An 18940-nucleotide genomic window follows, 5' to 3' on the forward strand; every position below is an offset into this window, starting at 1 on the left:
AGCAAGGAGCAAGCTAACAAGCCTACAAGAGCCTAACTAAGCTTTCCCTATAGCTCTCTCTGCAGCAGCTCTCCCTTCTCTAATTACTGCAGCCACACAACTGAGTAAAAAAGGCTGATGCTGCCTGCCTTTTAAAAGGGGGGGGGGGCTCCAGGAGGGAGTGTAGCCTGATTGGCTACAATGTGCCTGCTGATTGTGATGTAGAGCAGGGTTTCTCAACATTTTATTGTTATGTACCCCTTTTAAAGCCCTGTACTCACCAAGTACCCCCTAGCATAGTAAACATTATCACATGTACCCCTTGACAAATATATATTTAATCGTAGTACATGAGAATTGGTTCTAAAAAAAATCCAAGCATTTACTATTGCTTTTATTTAGCGAAAATACTAATTTGGCATTGCTTAAATAAGTTTTATCATTTTCTAAAACTCTAAATTTGTTATTCTTGGTTAAGTTTTTCAAGCCCGAGTACCCCCTGGAACCATCATAAGTACCCCCTGGGGTACGTGTACCACACGTTGAGAACCTAGGATGTAGAGGGTCAAAGTTGACCCTAATAATGCACTGTGGGGGGGAATCGAACTTCGGCAAAAGTTTGCGGTTCTCCGCGAACGCGAACCACGGAAGTTCACCGGGAACTGTTCGCTGGCAAACAGTTTGGGCCATCTCTAATGCTAGTAGTTCCTGATCCTGTCTATATCAGCTTCTTGACAGTAACATTCAAGACGGTAGGGAAAGTCAGCACCACTGCAAGTCATTCAGATGCAACTATACAGTATAACAGTGTTGTCAATCTTAGATTGTGCACTTGGCTATAGAAGGGTAGAGCAGGATGATGACCTATCAGCATGCTGTCACTCCACACTGTCCAGCCAGCTGGCAGGGGTGGGGTTACTCATACTGTGCTGCTCAACTGAACATGAGAGCAACACTTTTTTTTTACAGACAAGACAATTAAGATATACTTAATCTGTAATTAAGAAACAAAATCCAGAGCAGAGCTGTGCTAAGCAAAAATGTCACATAAAGAATTCCCTATATGATTTCTGACCATTGCAGTTACTGGTGGAGGTACAGTAGCTGCAGTGACAGCCAGCTAATTGCTGGTGATACTGCTTCTGTGCAGAAATGCATGCAGGGATATTTTATAGACAACTTTCCTCACAAAAAAGTCAGAGGAGTCTTTAGACTCATTCTATTGTAGTAAGAAGAGTGAGACTCTTTACCAAGGATGGTGTATAGCCAGAAAGTCTGTAATAAGCTCTCAGAGGAGGAGGCCTGGAAAATATAGGAAACCACTACATCATGAGCCAGCTAATCATTCACCATGCACCTGTGATTGCAATATGTGTTGTGTGGATTTAGCCTTTAGTTGGATGGGAAGTGACCTTCCTATGATAAATACTGTAGATATCATCTATTAAAAATAATATATAAGGATAAAGAGTCCATGCCTTATTTGTATCATTTGTATTATCTACATTATGAAGTGATAAATATTGATTGTCAGACTATACCTTTACTAAAGCTGGACATACATGGGCAAATAGCAAGTTAATCCCACACATAATAGATATTCTCCAGTTGAAATACTTATCAGAGGGTAGTGTCTGATACAGAAGTACAAAGGGAAATAATCTCCTCCCCCCTTTCCAAGCCTCATCATCCCCTATCCACATATTCTCTATGTAGGCTGAAACTAGACAGGAAAGCAGGACTGGCAAGTGTGTCCTGTGACCAGTCCACATAGTTCTTTATTCTGGAAGGTACTTTAAAGAGGCGGGGAGGGAAATTTACATAGTTCTTAATGTGAACCTGAGGCAAAAAATAAACTGATGAGATAAACAATTGTATTTCTTCTCCTACTCCTAAAAATGAATATCCCACGGTTTTATTTTATATTTAAACATTTACAAAGTAGATTGAATATTTTTGAATATGTTGTTGTCTCTTCTCAGTGGCATCCTACTAAGTGTCCCTAAATTAAAATACATGAACTATTGACTTTTTTCTATCCACCAGAAGTTGTATTCTTGCAGGAAAACTTTTATGGTTGTAATTTGCTTATCAGTGATGCTCACTATATTTCAGACAAGGTACCGATAAGACAGAAGCTGTCACTTCCATGCCTAAAAATTAACTCTTTCAGGCAGCAAAATAAAACAAGTAAAGCAGCCTGGTTATTAATATGTTTTGTACTGTACATACAGATGTTTATCTCATCATGTCACATGTCGCCTCGGGTACACTTTAAAATTGGGAAGTGCTTTGAAAAGGTGGGGTCCTTGTGAATCAGATCCATGGCTCTCCCCACCTCTGATATCAAGGAGGAAACGGAAATATTAAAATAAGAGAGGCCTGTGGTGCTGTTCGATTATCCTTCTTATAAAGGGGCAACCAAATAGCTATCTCCACTCAAATGATGAATAGGTAATAAGGGTAAAAACACCAACAGTGTTAAAATAGTCTAATGAAATAAACACATCTCTGGTTTTTCTTCTGTGAATCACCCATAGTCTTCTGTTCTTCTGTCAATCTGGTTTTCTTGTCTATTTTGGAATCACAGATTTACAACTGTTTAATACATTAGCCCCATGATATTGTACTGCTCCAGTATTCAACCCATTGCTGCTGGTTCAAGTGATATTCCTGCCACTTCTGATCATGATCCTAATCAATTTTGCCCTTAGAACCAATTATAAGAAAAAGAATCGATTTTGAGGGACACAGCAAATTTTAAGCAGATTTGATCAAAATAACCAAATCTGCCAAAAATCAATACAAGTCACCCTGTAGTGTATGTCTACACTTAAATCACTCCTAGATACATCTGGGCAATGTTCCAGTTCATTTAATGTACAATTCCCTTTTCATTAAGGAATTGATACAGCATAGATCAATGCTACACAAGCAGTTTTGTCATTTAATGTTATTAAAATCATATTTCCATTTCAATTTGGAGTCAGTTATGATTTCTAAAACTGCCAGGAAGGTTACATTTCACTTCTTATGCTATCATACTTTCAGCTAATGTATTCACAGAGTGACTGGATAAGCAGCAGGAATGATATTTGCCAAAATTGCTGCACTGCATACACTAGCTTTTCTCTTAATGTAACTACAATTATTTACTTGCCACCCCAAGTTCTGCCTTAAGGTACCCATATACTATGTCAATTTCCCATCAATATACAGCAGATTTGATCCCTGTGATCGAATCTGCTGTGAAATCATTGATGCCAATGTTGACCGATTGACCAACTTCCATCCGAAATCGAACGATTCAGATGGTCTGTCCAGGCAGAACATTTTGCTAGATCGCCGGTGGGTCGGGAGTGCATCGTTAGCGGTGTTTGATGCAGCAATAATCTCACTTGTCCACCTGCGTTAGTCCCTGTGTCCCTATTGTCCCTTTCTTGGGCTGGCCTTCTTCTTCATCTCCTCTTCACTTCCTGTCCCATTCTGTGAGAAGGTGAAGTTCAAACAGTAGAGTGCCCTCTACTGTTTGAACTTCCGCTTGTCACAGGACAGGACAGGAAGTGAAGAGGAGACAAAGATTAATGCCAGCCGGAGAAAGGGACAGCATGGACCTGGGAACTCACGCCGGCGGACAGGTAATATCATTGCTGCTGGCTGGAGGAGCAAGAAAGGAGGAAGGCCTGAGGGCAGCGAGGCAGGCAGCAGCTCCACAGGTTGTGAATCGATTTCATACTGACATCGATTCAAAATCTGTATGCAGTGTATGGGCAGTTAATAGATCCCTCTCTGATCAGATTCGATCAGAGAGGGATCTATCTGTTGGTCGATATGGTGGCATCAACCAGTGTATGGCAGCCTTTGGAGTCAATGTCAGTGCTGACCAATGCATCAGCTTAGTGAAATTGGACCAAAATCAAGTATAGTTGAATATGAAATCCTGATTTTGTTCTAAGTATGTTCTAAGTATAAGCAATGATTTAACTAATTGCAGGTTGAAGGCTCTTACCCAAGGTATCATGTCGAGGCAGGATCATGTTGCATGCTGGGACAACTACTACACAGGTAAAGATGATGGTAGCCTGAATGTGATGCAGCAACCCACTCATCAAAAATTTTAAGCAATGGTGGAGAAATAGTTATTGTTGAATTTTCTATTTATAATGCTGTGGGTACAATACCGTCAAAGAGTTTGGCTCCTCTTTAAAGGACCATTGTCACAAATATCTTAACATTTAAAATATATGTAAACATATACATATAAGAAGTACATTTCTTTTAGAGTAAAATGAGCCATAAATTACTTTTAACTTGTCGGTAATGTCAGATTTCAACAACTTACTGTAAGTTAAAGCAGCATAGGAGAAAAGTCATCTGTGGCTCATTTTACTCTGGAAGAAATGTACTTGTTATTTGTTTACATATATTTTACATTTTAAGATTTTCGTGACAGTGGTCCTTTAAGTTTAGTCTACCCTTATGTACACTGACACAAAGGTTGAGGGTATGTATGGATTTGAAACAATTTGTTTCCGTACCTTCTTCTAATAAGAAAAGCATCTATAAAACTATTTCCAGCATCTGCCCAATCAATCTCTTAGCTCTGTCTGAAATCAATTATTCTAAATCCCCTTCCTGTGCTTAATCCCAACCTATCATGACCTACTTAGAGGGCTAAATGTTGAGACAGGTGCTTTTGGTGCCTGACCCCAGGTTTGTAGCGACTGACTTGGGCGCCACTATAGCACTACCACTACTAACAAGTAATTCAGGGTTCCAGCGATCAAAATTACTTTTCCTTCCGAGTTGCTAAGACTCAGAGGGTGATTAGTATTTTACATACTGGGACATTGATTGGCAGCAGGGTGAGCTGTCATTCAGCTCACCCTGTGCCCAACTCTCCAGCGGCGTACATACACGTAAATGTAACACTCAACTTATGCAGTACTACAGGGGGCATATGGAAATTTGTACTTATGTTTGTAACTACAATTAACCTGTAAGATGCACTTATGTATTTGGATTTATATCAGGGTTGGAGCTTGAGGTTTGGGTTTCAATCTGAAATACCTGAATACACAGACGCATATAAAAAGAATTTATTATAAATACACATGAATTGATGTTTGACTCAAACACAGCAAATCCCCACTGCTACTTACAGCACTTGTTCTGTGAAACCTCACATATATCATTCCTTGTGATACTGTACCATAGTTGCAGGAGATTTGGGGATTTTCTTTCAACGCATAAAATGTCAGACAAAATTCTTTAAATGTGCTTAAATTGCTTTGTTGAAAGTCTCTGCCCTTCACATATTCCTGCTATGCCTCACAGCAGCTGACAGGACTGAAGACTACTCCTGCCACAAAGTACAGTACATAGGGAACAAGTAAAGAAATTGTTATATCTGCCACCTGCTGGTAGGATAGACAGTTCATACATTATGTCATTGTGATGTTAGTTCCTTTTTACTTTCCAATCAGCTTTAGGAACAGATCCGTCTCAGTCACTTGAGTATAACCAGCAGATTCTGAGCTAAAGATTTGATTTTTTTTGTCTTAGAAATAGGATAAGTGTTCAGACATTGCTGTGCAAACATGCTGCAATGGCAAAAGACAAATGTACACAAGCCAACTGCCTTGTCCAAGATACATCTAGTGTGTGTACAAAGCTTAAAGGTGGCTTTAATGATACAATCTTGAATGTACGATCTCACCCCTTCTGTGTAGTATGAGGAACTACCTGAAGAAATCCTTCAGTATATTCACTCAGTTTACTTTTCTGTTACATAGATGTGGTAAGATTGAACAATCATTGGTGAGCACATTGTTGCTTAGGAATGGTTGATAAGATGTAAATATTTCCACCTTGGTGCAAATTATTTTTATGATAATTTTATGCAAATACATGGAGCTTGAAAACAGCTTTGTTTCATTCCATTGGTCTGGTGTCAAGCTGCATGAATTTGCATAACATTAACATTTGCATCAGTCTGGAATTATTTCTATTATTATTATCTCATTAATATTATTATCTCATTGACCATTCCTAATGCTGTAAAGAGGTTAAATAAGGAAGCTAGGTGGTGCCAATTAGAGATGGCCCGAACCTCCGATTTTTGGTTCGCGAACCGGGTTCGTGAACTTCCACGAAAGGTTCGGTTCATGCGAACTTTCACGAGCCGCAATAGACTTCAATGGGGAGGCGAACTTTGAAAAATAGAAACACTTATGCTGGCCACAAAAGTGATGGAAAAGATGTTTCAAGGGGTCTAACATCTGAGTTTTTGCATGGATGAGTGGGATAGATGCCAAAAGTCCCGGGGAAAAATCTGGATTTGACGCAAAGCAGCGTTTTAAGGGCAGAAATCACATTGAATGCTAAATTGCAGGCCTAAAGTGCTTTAAAACATCTTGCATGTGTATACATCAATCAGGGAGTGTAATTAGAGTTCTGCTGCACACTGACACACCAAACTCACTGTGTAACGCACCGCAAACATCTGTTTGCATAGTGACTGCTGTGCTGGACTGGTGCGCACCATGGCGAGAGCGCAGGCCATGGCAGTTTTTAAGCCCATATGGTTGGGTTGAGGTAGCTGAATGACAGAAAAACAGTGACTGAGTGTCCAGCTGATCGAATTTGGTCTGTCCACAATGAAGCAACGACCTTATTATCTTCTTGTATGTAGGTAGGCATAGGTAGGTGCCCCAGTATAGGTAGGCATAGGTAGGTGTCCCAGTATAGGTAGATAGGCATAGGTAGGTGCCCCAGTAGTTAGCTAGGCATAGATAGGAGTCCCAGTATAGGTAGGTAAGCATAAATAGGTGTCCCAGTATAGGTAGATAGGCATAGGTAGGTGTACCAATAAAGGTAGATAGGCATAGGTAGGTGCCCCAGTAGTTAGCTAGGCATAGGTAGGAGTCCCAGTATAGGTAGGTAGGCATAGGTAGGTGTCCCAGTATATGTAGACAGGCATAGGTAGGTGCCCCAGTAGTTAGCTAGGCATAGGTAGGAGTCCCAGTATAGATAGTTAGGCAGGGCCTGGCTGGCACAGCAATAGCAATTACCAAGGTCCAGCTGCAACAGATAGGGCTGTATAATGCAGTGTCAGTGGGCAACACAAAAAAAAACACATCAGGAGAACATTAGCTCTCAAAAGAGCTGTTGAGGGGTGCTATTTTTGCAATAACAATCAACCAGGAGCAAGCTAAGAAGCCTACAAGAGCCTAACTAATCTTTCCCTGTGAGAGTATGCCAGCAGCTGTCCCTTTACTAACTAATGCAGGCACACGAGTGAGTGTAATGCCAGCGCTGCCTGCCTTTTATAAGGGGGGGAGTGGCTCCAGGAGAGAGTGTAGACCTAATTGGCTACATTGTGCGTGCTGACTGTGATGTAGAGGGTCAAAGTTGACCCTAATGGTGCGAACTGAACTTTCGGAAAAGTTCGCCTTACATAAGGAACGAGAACCACTGGAAGTTCGCCTGGAACCGTCGCCAACGAACCGTTCGAGCCATCTCTAGTGCCAATAGGTAAAATATTTATAATGTGCTGTTATTGATATTCTCTCTGATTATACTTTTATTGAAAAAAGAAAGAAAACCAGGAGCCCAATATAGTGTAGTATGTATTGTAATTAGGAGAATAATTAGATATAAGTAAAGCCTCTGTTGCTAGGCGTATACTAGACTTTTTGTTGTGTGATACTCCTTCTCATTATTGCCTGAGGAGGCAGGAATATACCTGTGAAACGCATTGCCTGTGATATTTGGAATATGTGCATACATTTTTCTTGTTGAAAATTGACAGCTTCATCATGTCTGCGTGGGGTTGGTGAGTCCACCACTACCTCCCTAACAATTTTCGCATATTTTATCCTTTTGGTGCCTCTGTTCACATCTTGCAATACTTTTATTGAAGTTTTCGTCTCAGTTCCTTTCACTTGAATATCACTACATAAAGCCCGTCTGGTGCATAATCCTGAACCCTAGCCTCCCCCACACAACTGCCTTCACTTAATGTGAAATCCTTCACGACACCTAACATTGGCTACATAAACCCCTTCTAGTTCCTAATCCCTAACCCTAACCTTCCCCTCAATAACATAATTGTAAGGGCTGCAATGACAGCTATACCCACATATCTTTAAGTACCCCAATTAATTTACACTATGCAATGTTGTTGGGATGCAAGTTTGCTACATGCAGGTAAAATCAGTGATGGGCCGAAATTCGCATATGCGAATTTCGCATCAAAATTCACATTTTCGCATCATAATCGTAATGCAAAATTTCAGGGAAAATCGTAATTGATTTTGTATGTAATAGTAATATTCCATAATTTCACGTAATTTTCCGCGTAATTTTCACAAAATGTTGTGCTGATTTTGGCAGTTAATAGCAAAGCCCCCATACATGCTATTGCTACCAAAATTGGTACATATGTTAAGAAGAATATTGGATACAAGTAAAAAAAAAATAATTTTTCAAAAAGACATTGTAGTTTTTGATTAAATCGATTTTAAAAATGCAAAGAAAAATGGTTTTTAAACTGTCATTTTTCCAAGTGTAAAACCATTTTTTCTTTGCATTTTTAAATCGATTTTCTTAAAATCTATAAGGTCTATTTGGAAAATTATTTTTTTCCCTTCTACCCACTATTCCTTTTAACATAGGTAGCAATTTTGGTGTCAATAGCATAGCTTTGCTATTAACCTTCAAATTCTGCACAAAATTATGCAAAATTTCGCGAAAATTACGTGAATTTTTATGCAAAATTACGAATGACTATGAAATCCATTTAGTTTGCAAATCATAATTACGTATATGCGTAATTGAGAAAATGTACGCAACATTTTGCGAAATCTTAATTTTGCCGATTACGACTATCACTAGGTAAGATCTCATACTTAATGTTCCATTTCTGTGAGAAACATTTGTGAGAAATAATGTGCTTATTTGGTTGAAATAAAAATAGCCAGCTGAGCTCTCAAGCCTGCTGTTATTTAAGTTGTGATAATCTGAGAGTACCTACTGCAACATAATCAAAAGTAAACATAATCAATCTACGATGCTAGAGTCTTGATGATTAAAGCTCTAGTGATGACCTTGTAAAAGAATAGCCTGTGCCTAGCTTATTACAATATGCATGAAATAATTGTGTTTGAATATTAGATCTCTAAATACTTTTTCAGTTCCCCAGTATGCATAAAGCTGTTTCTCAATTCTCAAGCTTATGCAGTGTATTCACAGCAATGTCAAATGAATTTAATAACAATGTCGTTGCTTTTACCCAAGAAAAGCGTATTACAGGGATTACAAACAATCTTGATTTTCTAAGTCAAATAATTTATGACAGTTATCATCAGAATAGCACCAAATATATAACATTACTGGCTGACCACAGGCCATTGTATGAGTTATTTTGTCTAAACTCAAATACAAGCCAGAGACTTGTAGTAAGAAAGTTGTTATCTAGAGCCAGTTGGAGGTATTTTTAAAGAGTAACTAAAGCAACATCAGGGCCGGTTCTAGCTCCAGTGGGGCCTCCGGGCAAAAGTAACTTGGGGGGCCCCCTTGACACCTTGAATGATTCCACCACTGCGCTGCCGTAGGTAGTCCCCCCCCTTCATAGATAGCCAGATGTGTCTCCCAGGATTAGATAGCCTACCCCCAGTATAGTGAGATGTGCCCCCAAGGACTATTTAGCCCCCAGTATGTATAGCCAGATATGACCCCAAAGATATTGTTGCCCCCGGCCCAGTATATATATAGTCAGATGTGCCCCATTGCATTACGCAGCCTCCCCACTGTAAAGATAGCCAGGTGTGCCCCCCAGGAGTAGGTAGCGCCCCCCCAAGTATAAAGCAACAGCTGTATCCCCCAGTATTCAGCAGTCTCCCCCTAGTATAGATAGACAGATGCCCCCATTTTAGGTGGCCTCCACCATCCCCCACCATATGCAGAGTAATGTCAGCAGAAGCAACAATAACACTCACCTGTCAGCGCCGCCACCGGGAACTTCTCCCAATCACAGAGTTCCGTGTCTCCTCTCTGACTCCTCTAGTGGTGCAGTAATGAGAGGCGAGCAGGGGCAGCAGAAGAGACACGGAACTCTGTGATAGGGAGAAGAGAAGACTTGGAGAAGTTCCCAGCAGCGCTGACAGGTGAGTTGTAATGTCGTGCTTCCGCTCGCATCACTCTGCATATGGGCAGGCGAGGGGGGGGGGGGGGGGGGCACTAGGGGAGACTCTCCTTCTGCATGCTGCTGCCTGCCCAACTAAAAGCCATGGTAGCCAACAGCCCGGCCGGATTACTTTTTAAAAAGCTGAAGATGGGACAGGCTTGGGGGGCCCCCCCTGAGCTCTGGGGCCTAGGGGCATTTGTCCCCTTGTCCCCCATTGCCTTAATGGTAGCGCCGGCCCTGGGTGACATGTGAGATCATGATGAGATACACATGTGTATGCACAGTGCTAAGCTTACAAATAACTTGGATGCATTCTTTTTTTTTGTTTGAAAGAGTTAAAGTGGACTCAAATTAAAAATTCAAGATTTCAGAAATAAAATCTATTTTCTAAATTATAATGATAAATAGCAGCCTTTTTTTCAGCTGCATGATAAAACATTTTACATTTATTGGAGGAACCCTTCCCTTCCTTTCAAATTGCTGGGATTTTTCCGGCAAACTGGTGGAGGAGATAAAAAACAAAAACAAAACACAGGCTGCTACTGATGATGTCACAGGGGAGGTGATCTCCGCTTGTGTGAGATTTCACATAGACGATGCCCCTGTGAGGGAGGGTAGCTGATGAAAAACACACCCATGATCTAAAACCTCCTACTAAACTCAGAAGTAATGGCTGTCACCTCTGTATAACCCTAGTTTTGAAAAGAGAAGGGTGAAAAGCATACACTGAAATGCTCATAGGCTTAAAGGAGTGTTTATTTAACTTTGTATGTGTCAGAGTGGTGCAACTAAATATTTTGAATAAAAAAAAATGTTTGGTTTGGGTCCGCTTTAACATTCAGGTATGCAAGTGGCAGTTTCCAATTGGGACCCAGGCAGACTATAGCATGTATAAAAGCGTATATAATAGCGTATATAGCCATAATGCTCTTGCCTGGAAGAGAACAGCTTCTGAGTGCAGGAAATATATAAAGGTCAGTAGTTCCTATATTTTAGCTATGGGGAACTTGAAAGACTGTGTCATTGAGGAGAGACAATACAATATTACTTTTAAACATAAAATAAACCCGTAGTATATCTAAAAAAAGTCATTTTTTGGAGGAGAAGGTTAGATACAATTATTTATCTCATTTTCACCTCAGGTTCACTTTAAGAAGCATAATTCTAGAATTATATATATGGAGACTTGTGATGGAACTACTTTATTCAGAGGGCAACTGGCCACGCAGATGTAAAGCAGAGAAGGCCATCATGTATGAGTTGTACACATTATGTAGAGCCCTGTCATCAAGAGAACGACATACTGCTAAGATCTGGACACTGATGTTTCTTCTAGGGAAGCTGGGTGCTGGGATCACACTGAGCTGACCACAGAAGAGAATGTTTTACTTTATAGCACTTTGGTAAGCAGGGACTTAACAATACCATCCCCCTTGACCCCCACCCCCCTTTGCCAAACCCCACACAGACAAATGATTATGGGGCCCATTGCAGATTCGTCTCTTTCCACTCCTCTTCATGTCCGCTGCTTGGCAGAGTAAGTACAGAGGAGCTGTATAGACTCTACAGCATTGGAAGTCCTCTTCCTCCCTTCAGCCAATCACTCTAAGCTGCCCTCCTCCAGCTTCCAATCACATGTCATATGGTCGTTAGCAAGAGCCTAGAGCAGTGATGGCTAACCTTGGCACTCCAGCTGTGACAAAACTACAAATCCCATCATGCCTCTGCCTCCCTGAGTTATGCTTAGAGCTGTCAGAGTATTGCAATGCCTCATGGGACTTTTAGTTCCACCACAGCTGGAGTGCCAAGGTTAGCCATCACTGGCCTAGAGTATGCAGCTTCCGGGAGAAAAAAGAGACCCGACGCAGCATTGACAGGTAAATATTGCAGCGCTCACTTAGCTTACTCTGCTATTGTTATGCCCCTGTTGCTAAAACAAAATGAGTGAATTGTAATTATCTTTTTCATTATCAAACAAACCTGTCTTGCATGACAGCATCACTGCACCAAAAACCAGTTGGAGCAGGGCGCCTACTTTTTTTTGTGAAGACAAGCTTTAACTGATGGTCCTTACTTTGTGCAAGAGTCCCTGAGCCCATTAAGGGTTGCTATGTTTGCTGCATTTTTCAGGTATCTTAGGCTTATATTGGTCTTAGATTAAACATCACTTCTACCTTAAAGAAGGATGCATTGCTTATGTGTTTTTTTCTGCGAGGCACTGTCTATACATTCTCAAACACAATGCAGGCTAAAATTTTAAGCCAGGTGCAAGGAAAACTGGAACTTTTGGCCAATCAGGATTCAATTAATAAATTAAGACTTTTCATTGTATGTAGCTTGGTAAATCAACATCATGGACTTTAGACAGCCATACACAGATAACTGTTGTAGGTAATTATCATTAGTATTTAGTTTTTAGTATTTAATTAGCACCAGCATTACTCCGCAGTGCTATATTGAGTATATATACTCTTGTCACTTAACTGTCCCTCAGAGGGGCTCACAGTCTAATCCCTACCATAGTCATGAAGGAGTGCCCAGAGGAAACCCACATAGACATGGGGAGAACATACAAACTCCTCAATTATTACCTTCTAACCAGTGGTGTAACAATAGGGATGCCACTGGTTAGAAGGAGGACCCAGGGCCCCTCTGGGGCTTGCCCAGGGCTGTTTTGGGGGGAAGAAGGGGTCGCAGCATGAGGGGAGAGCATGGCCACCTACATCGGCGGGGAGGGGGGCCACTCCCCCCCTCCCACACCTCTGGCTCTCCCCTTAGCACTCCCTCTCCAGCATTAAATGAGTGGCAGCAGCGGCGGGCAGGAACACAGGCATACCTCTATGCATTCCACCGCCCATCCAAATTTTTGCAGGGGTGCCCTGTCATTTCTAGTTGCGTCCCTGCTTCTGACAAAGACTGCACCTCAACTTTAACTGCTTATAGATTTTATGAATCCCAGGCAAAACTGCTCATTAGAACATGCCCTAATGAGATACACAGCAAGGCTACAATTAGGGTCAGTGAATGCAGTTACAGTCAAAAGGTGCATGGAAGTGGTTTAAGCACTTGTGCACACCTACCTTTATTATTAGAGCATAGCTAGAAACCACATGCTATACTATTCTACACATACATCTCCAAATAGTACCATGACAGGCTTAAAGAGAAACTCTGACCAAGAATTGAACTTTATCCCAATCAGTAGCTGATACCCCCTTTTACATGAGAAATCTATTCTTTTTCACAAACAGACCATCAGGGGGCTCTGTATGGCTGATATTGTGGTGAAACCCCTCCCACAAAGAAATTCTGAGTATGTACTCTTGGCAGTTTCCTGTCTGTGAACCCTGTTGCATTGTGGGAAATAGCTGTTTACAGCTGTTTCCAACTGCCAAAACAGCAAACCGCAGCTACATCACTTGCCAACAGTAAAAATGTCACCATGTGATAAATGTCAGAATATAAATCAGGGATTTAAAATATTTTACAATGGGTAAACACTGACTAAATCATTTATACATAATTATTGTAAAAATGAAGCACTTTTTATTACATTATTTTCACTGGAGTTCCTCTTTAAGCATGAAATATGCCTGTCAATCACATAACTAAGTGAACAGCAACATCCTACAGGAAATCCGCTATTATTGGTAATAAAGTAGCTTTGCAGCTCTAAGTCATTGCCTTGTAATGCTTTTTTAATGGTGCCTTTTAATGCTGGCACATTGTCATCTTAAGGGCCTGTTTCTAAATGACATTTATTAAATCAGTTTAATGAGGATATACAAAAGATACAAATGATAAATGAGAAAAGTGTAATTCATTTTCACCAACAGCAAGCATTTCTAGTGCTCTTTTTTTTGTAAAGCATTAGAGTACCATATGTGAAATGTTGTTAAAGGACAATTACTCCCAGAAGCAAAGGCATTTGCATTTGGTAGAGGCATAACCACAGGTACCTCTCACTACACTGGGGCTTACATAAATCACAGCCTTGAGTCTTGTGGGTCAAACCTCAAAGTAAAGGGCACAAAGTAACTTTTTTTTACTGACTCAAGACTATATAGTATACAGCAATGGATTGGGCACTACCCAGAGTTCTATATCAACCATAATCTCTCACTGGTGACAAAAGGTTGTGTTCATTTAAAGACTAACCTCTTAAAGCGGACCCAAACCAAACATTTTTTTAATTCAAAATATTTAATTGCACCACTCTGACACATACAAAGATAAATAAACACTCCTTGAAGCCTATGAGCATTTCAATGCCCGCTTTTCACCCTTCTCTTTTCATAACTAGGGTTATACAGGTGGCAGCCATTAGCAATTCCTCCTTTGCCGGACACCTCCTACTCCACCAGTGTGCCGGATTCTGTCCCAGCAATATGAAAGGAAGGTAGGGGTTCCTCCAATAAATGTAAAATATTTTATATTTTTCATCATGCAGCTGAAAAAAGACTGCTATTTATTATTATAATTTAGAAAATAGATTTTATTTCTGAAATTTTGTATTTTTTTGGGTCCACTTTAAAGGGAGTGAATGGGGTGGGGAAGAGGATGGACTGGTAGGGGAAGAGGAGGGAATGTTTTGGTAAGCCTGCCTCTTCCTGTCTGAAAATGTGACTTTAGCCAAAAGTCAAAATTTTCAAAGAGTGATTACGGGAAGCTGGAGGATGGTGAGAGGAACGGACATTGCACACAGGTATGTGTGTCCAGCATGAACATACCTCAGTGCATGGCAGTAACAATGGTCCCCGCAGCCGTGGGGGCAGGGTCTAAGGGGGCTCATCACTCTCTCTCCTTTCTGCACAGCAAGCACATACTGTATGTCACCTCAGCTTTGCTCCCTCCTCTTCACTTTAAAGCGTGTCTGCATGCACCAACGTTCCAAAGCAAAGCTGGTGTATGCAGCCACACGGCAGAGTGAAGGGAATGGAGCCGCAGCAGCGTAAATATGTGTACACTGCGCTGTACTTCTTTTCATCAAATTTTGAAACAGCTTAAAATAAGGCTCTGATCAGTACAGCCATACAGTATATCTGGTATTACTGATTTTACTTTTTTGTTTTAAAATATAAGCTTATTACTGACAGTGTTTACACTACAAAAATAAGTTATGAATGGCTTGTAATTGCATACATAGGTCTTATCTTACACTGATAGCAGGTACAGAAAATTGAAAATCTACGTATAGTGATTTTCCAGGCATTTGAAAGGTGGATGTAATTATGAGGGAGCTAAATCAAGTGTGTAGTATTTCTTCACCATTACCTCTAATGTGCTTTAAATGGGATAAAACATAGAAGCACTTGGGACAGATTCTAAAATAAATTATTTAATCAGTGCAGTCTGCAGCATGTGTTTTGATCAGTACAAAGATAGAGTAAAGGTATATAAAGATGCTTAACTGCTGTTGTCCGGAACTTTCTTCAGCAATGGTTTTGGGTAACAGATTGACGAATGAGTGTACAGCTAGGCAGCATTCTGTTCTATGGAGAGGATGAGAGGGATGATAAGAGGCACAATGAATGATGAGAAGGAGGAATAGAACAATAGTTCTTATTTGGCATTGCTCGTATAGTGATCCCTAATAATGGATCACAAAGCAACTTTGGGGTCCAGGAAGTGGGCAAGTGTTTCTACCCTGTCTAATCCCCTCCACCTCCCTTTAACAGCTCTCAGCCTTAAAGAGACACTGTAACAAAAATTTGAGCCTTATTTCTTCTATCCTATAAGTTCCTATGCCTGTTCTAATGTGGTCTGTCTTATTGCAGCCTTTTCTAGTTGCACTGTCTCTGTAATAAATCTTATCTTCTTTCCTCTGTCGGCTCTGTCGGGCTCAGGCTGGAATGTGTGGAATGTGCAGCACTGCTTGTCATTGGCAGAAGCTTTACACACCCTCTCTAAGCTCTGCATGAGTCACACAGTAAGCTGTTCTCAGCCTATCATACTCTGGTTAGAAGCCATGTCTTTTGTTTTTAAACACTGCCTAAAACTGTTAATTACAAGCCGGGATTGCAGCAGGGAGTGGCAGAAACAGCAAAGAGGGGCCCAGTAGAACATAATGAAGAGAATGGTATGCTTTTTATTGTAAGAATTTTAGAGTACAGATTCTCTTTAATGCCAAAGTGTGCTATTTTTAACTGTGTCAGAAACTGAAAAGTTTGGATGTTGTATTTTTTTGTCAGAACAAGGACCTCCTAAGCTATCTTTACACTTTAGATGGCAGTCACATGTGCGCACACATTCTTTAGAATGACAGGTTGTCAAGCATTTGAATCGATTTACTTGGAAAGAAATTTCAACTCAGAACTGAAAATGTTTAACATTTATGCTTGCTGGATTGGTGTCTTCGAAGATTTGTATGTGATTGCATTGTGTACAAGTGCTAAAGAGGTATCTGTAGAAAAAATAAGATTAACCCCTTCACCCAAATTATATATTAAAATACACCTGAACTGACCCCATAAATGTAAAACTAAACATTAGAATATGTGCATTATGGGGTGTATTATGCATTTGACACTAACAGGTCCCCATGTTTTTCTTGGTCCCTTTCACTGCAAAATTCTGCTTCCCGTTTGTGGCTCACGCCTGAGCCAGTCAGACGGAAGTCAATGCGAACGGAGCATGCTTTGCCCTACTCGGTGCTCCCATGATGCTCCCTGTGTACAGCAGCTGTGGTCAGGGGCATTCTAGGCATGTGCACTTTAGAAGTGCACCTCATTTATGCAACCATGTCAATGCATGCCCAAAATGCTCTTGAGTGGCCACAGCTGCTGTCCGCAGCCAGATGGGAGAGGAGTGTGAGCAAACATACAGGGAATGCAGAGCGGGGCGGACCAAGCGCCGTTCCTTCAGCTTTCATTACACTGGCTGCAGTTAAAGACATGGGGGAAGGGGGTAGAGCTGTGCAATGGAGGGGAGCCTAGTGAAACAAGGAGACCTGTAAGTATTAGAACTCCACAATTTCCTCATCCTAATGTTTAGTTTAGCATTTTTAAAATTAGCTTAGGTGTCCTTTGAATTACACCCATCATAACTATTTTTGAAGGAAACCTTTAATAAGATATTGAGAAAGCTGCCTTAGCTGGACTAGTTCTAAAAAAACAACAACAGAATAATCACCTGGCACTTGCTGTCTTAATCACACGCAGGTAGCAAACATGCAGCTGGTATAGGCACTGTGAAGTCGGGATATCTGATCTGCATACTCATTCTGGGTAAATGGGTTAGTGACTAAGAAAATGTTAAACACAGAGGATTGGTACACAACCAGGGAAGTCACATTTTTAGATCAAAGTCACCAATAACAGATTTCATGATCTCCCAATATAGGTCCACATTATGTAAAGCCATCTTTGATGAGGCTGTGCTCCTGCAGCCACTCTGGTGTGTGGGGCAGGCCATATACCATCATTAGAGAAAAATGGCACAATCACTGCAGCAAGTGACAGGTGCTTGATTAACCAGGCTTCCTATAATGACCGTGCGTTGCATGCACCTGCAGGCTTGTGAGCTTGCCCAGATTTTAGTAATACTGAGAAGCAATTAAACCAACCCTCAACAGCAGTGAAGGAATCATCACTATTACAAAGAACTATTAACCTATTATTGTAAAAGTGGCCTTACATTTGCTAAATGCGCTGCTAGGGAGGCATATTTCACAGACACGGGTATGGATTAACTGGAGCTATGGGTCATGAAGAATGTCATTGTTAAGTACCTGCTTGCTGATTTGTAGCACTCTCACATAGAAAGGTTACATTTGGGTCAGTACCACCAGATATGTGATATATTTATCGTATTTTGCAAGCACCTCTAGTATACATCTGAGTTTGACGGAGACATCTGTTTCAGCACCATTCAGCACCTGCACCATCTGGTGGGTAATTTGTAGTTAATTTGCTGGGCTTTGTCACCAATTAAATTTGTGTATATAGTGTACATTTCAATATATCCCTCCTCACTCTTATACGATGAGATGCATGTTTAAAATTGAAACTTATTTTCAGCAGTTTGTATGATCTGCCATTAGAGTTGTTTATGGCTGTTTAGGTGATAGAATTGCAAACTGAGAATCTGCTTGAGACGGAGGTCTGTGGACTATTTATTACTTGCCTCTGAAGCCAAAAAAAGGAAAAAAGGTATTAGCTTGGTTTACAGAAGGACACTTGGTCAGACATTCCAACTGAAATAACTGAATGACATGTTTACATGATTATCTACAAGTTGTCAAAACTGATTTTTTAAAATGCGTTTTTAAATGTTTCAGCTACATATAGAAAAATAAATGTTTAATATGGTGTACAACCATGTTATGTAGTTTGAAAACCTCATGGGTTTTCCAATGACAAACAGCTGTAATAGCCGAGTGCTTAAAGCAACCTCTCCAAACCCTTTCTGATCTGGCACATTCCATTATAGGCCCAATGTCAGACATAGGAGAAATGGCTGCTGCTGCTAGGTGGCGCTGTTGTAAGATAAAATCGATCATAGTTCCAACCTCTTTAGATCAAAGTGTTGGACTAAGTCATTGAGCGTCCCACACTTATTCTGATCCGCATTTATTGATAATTATACCCATGTTTATAGAGATCATGTCATTATGAATATAATCATGTGTTATCAGTGGAAGATTTTGGTTGGTTGTTTTTAGATGTTTATAATTTCATGATATCGGACATTATGATGTTTAAATAAAATATATGTGATTTTTTGATACCGTACACTAGTGTGGTGCTGCTTTTTAAACTTTTCCTCCTTCTT

The 18940-nt window shown here is 40.5% G+C and overlaps 1 protein-coding gene across 10 annotated transcripts in view; it reads right to left on the reverse strand.

The window, feature by feature from the left end:
• Window positions 1-18940, reverse strand: part of GRIA3 (glutamate ionotropic receptor AMPA type subunit 3) — a 604867-nt gene that overhangs the window by 227012 nt on the left and 358915 nt on the right. For 3 of the 10 annotated variants that reach the window (XM_068251191.1, XM_068251190.1, XM_068251193.1), the window contains exon 2: window positions 15580-15660. The exons of the other annotated variants lie outside the window; for them this stretch is intronic. The gene's annotated coding sequence lies outside the window, so the exon portion shown is untranslated. The remainder of the gene's footprint in view (window positions 1-15579; window positions 15661-18940) is intronic. 10 annotated transcript variants of the gene reach the window in all.

Source organism: Hyperolius riggenbachi, chromosome 8 (genome assembly GCF_040937935.1).
Source record: "Hyperolius riggenbachi isolate aHypRig1 chromosome 8, aHypRig1.pri, whole genome shotgun sequence".
NCBI lineage: Eukaryota > Metazoa > Chordata > Amphibia > Anura > Hyperoliidae > Hyperolius > Hyperolius riggenbachi.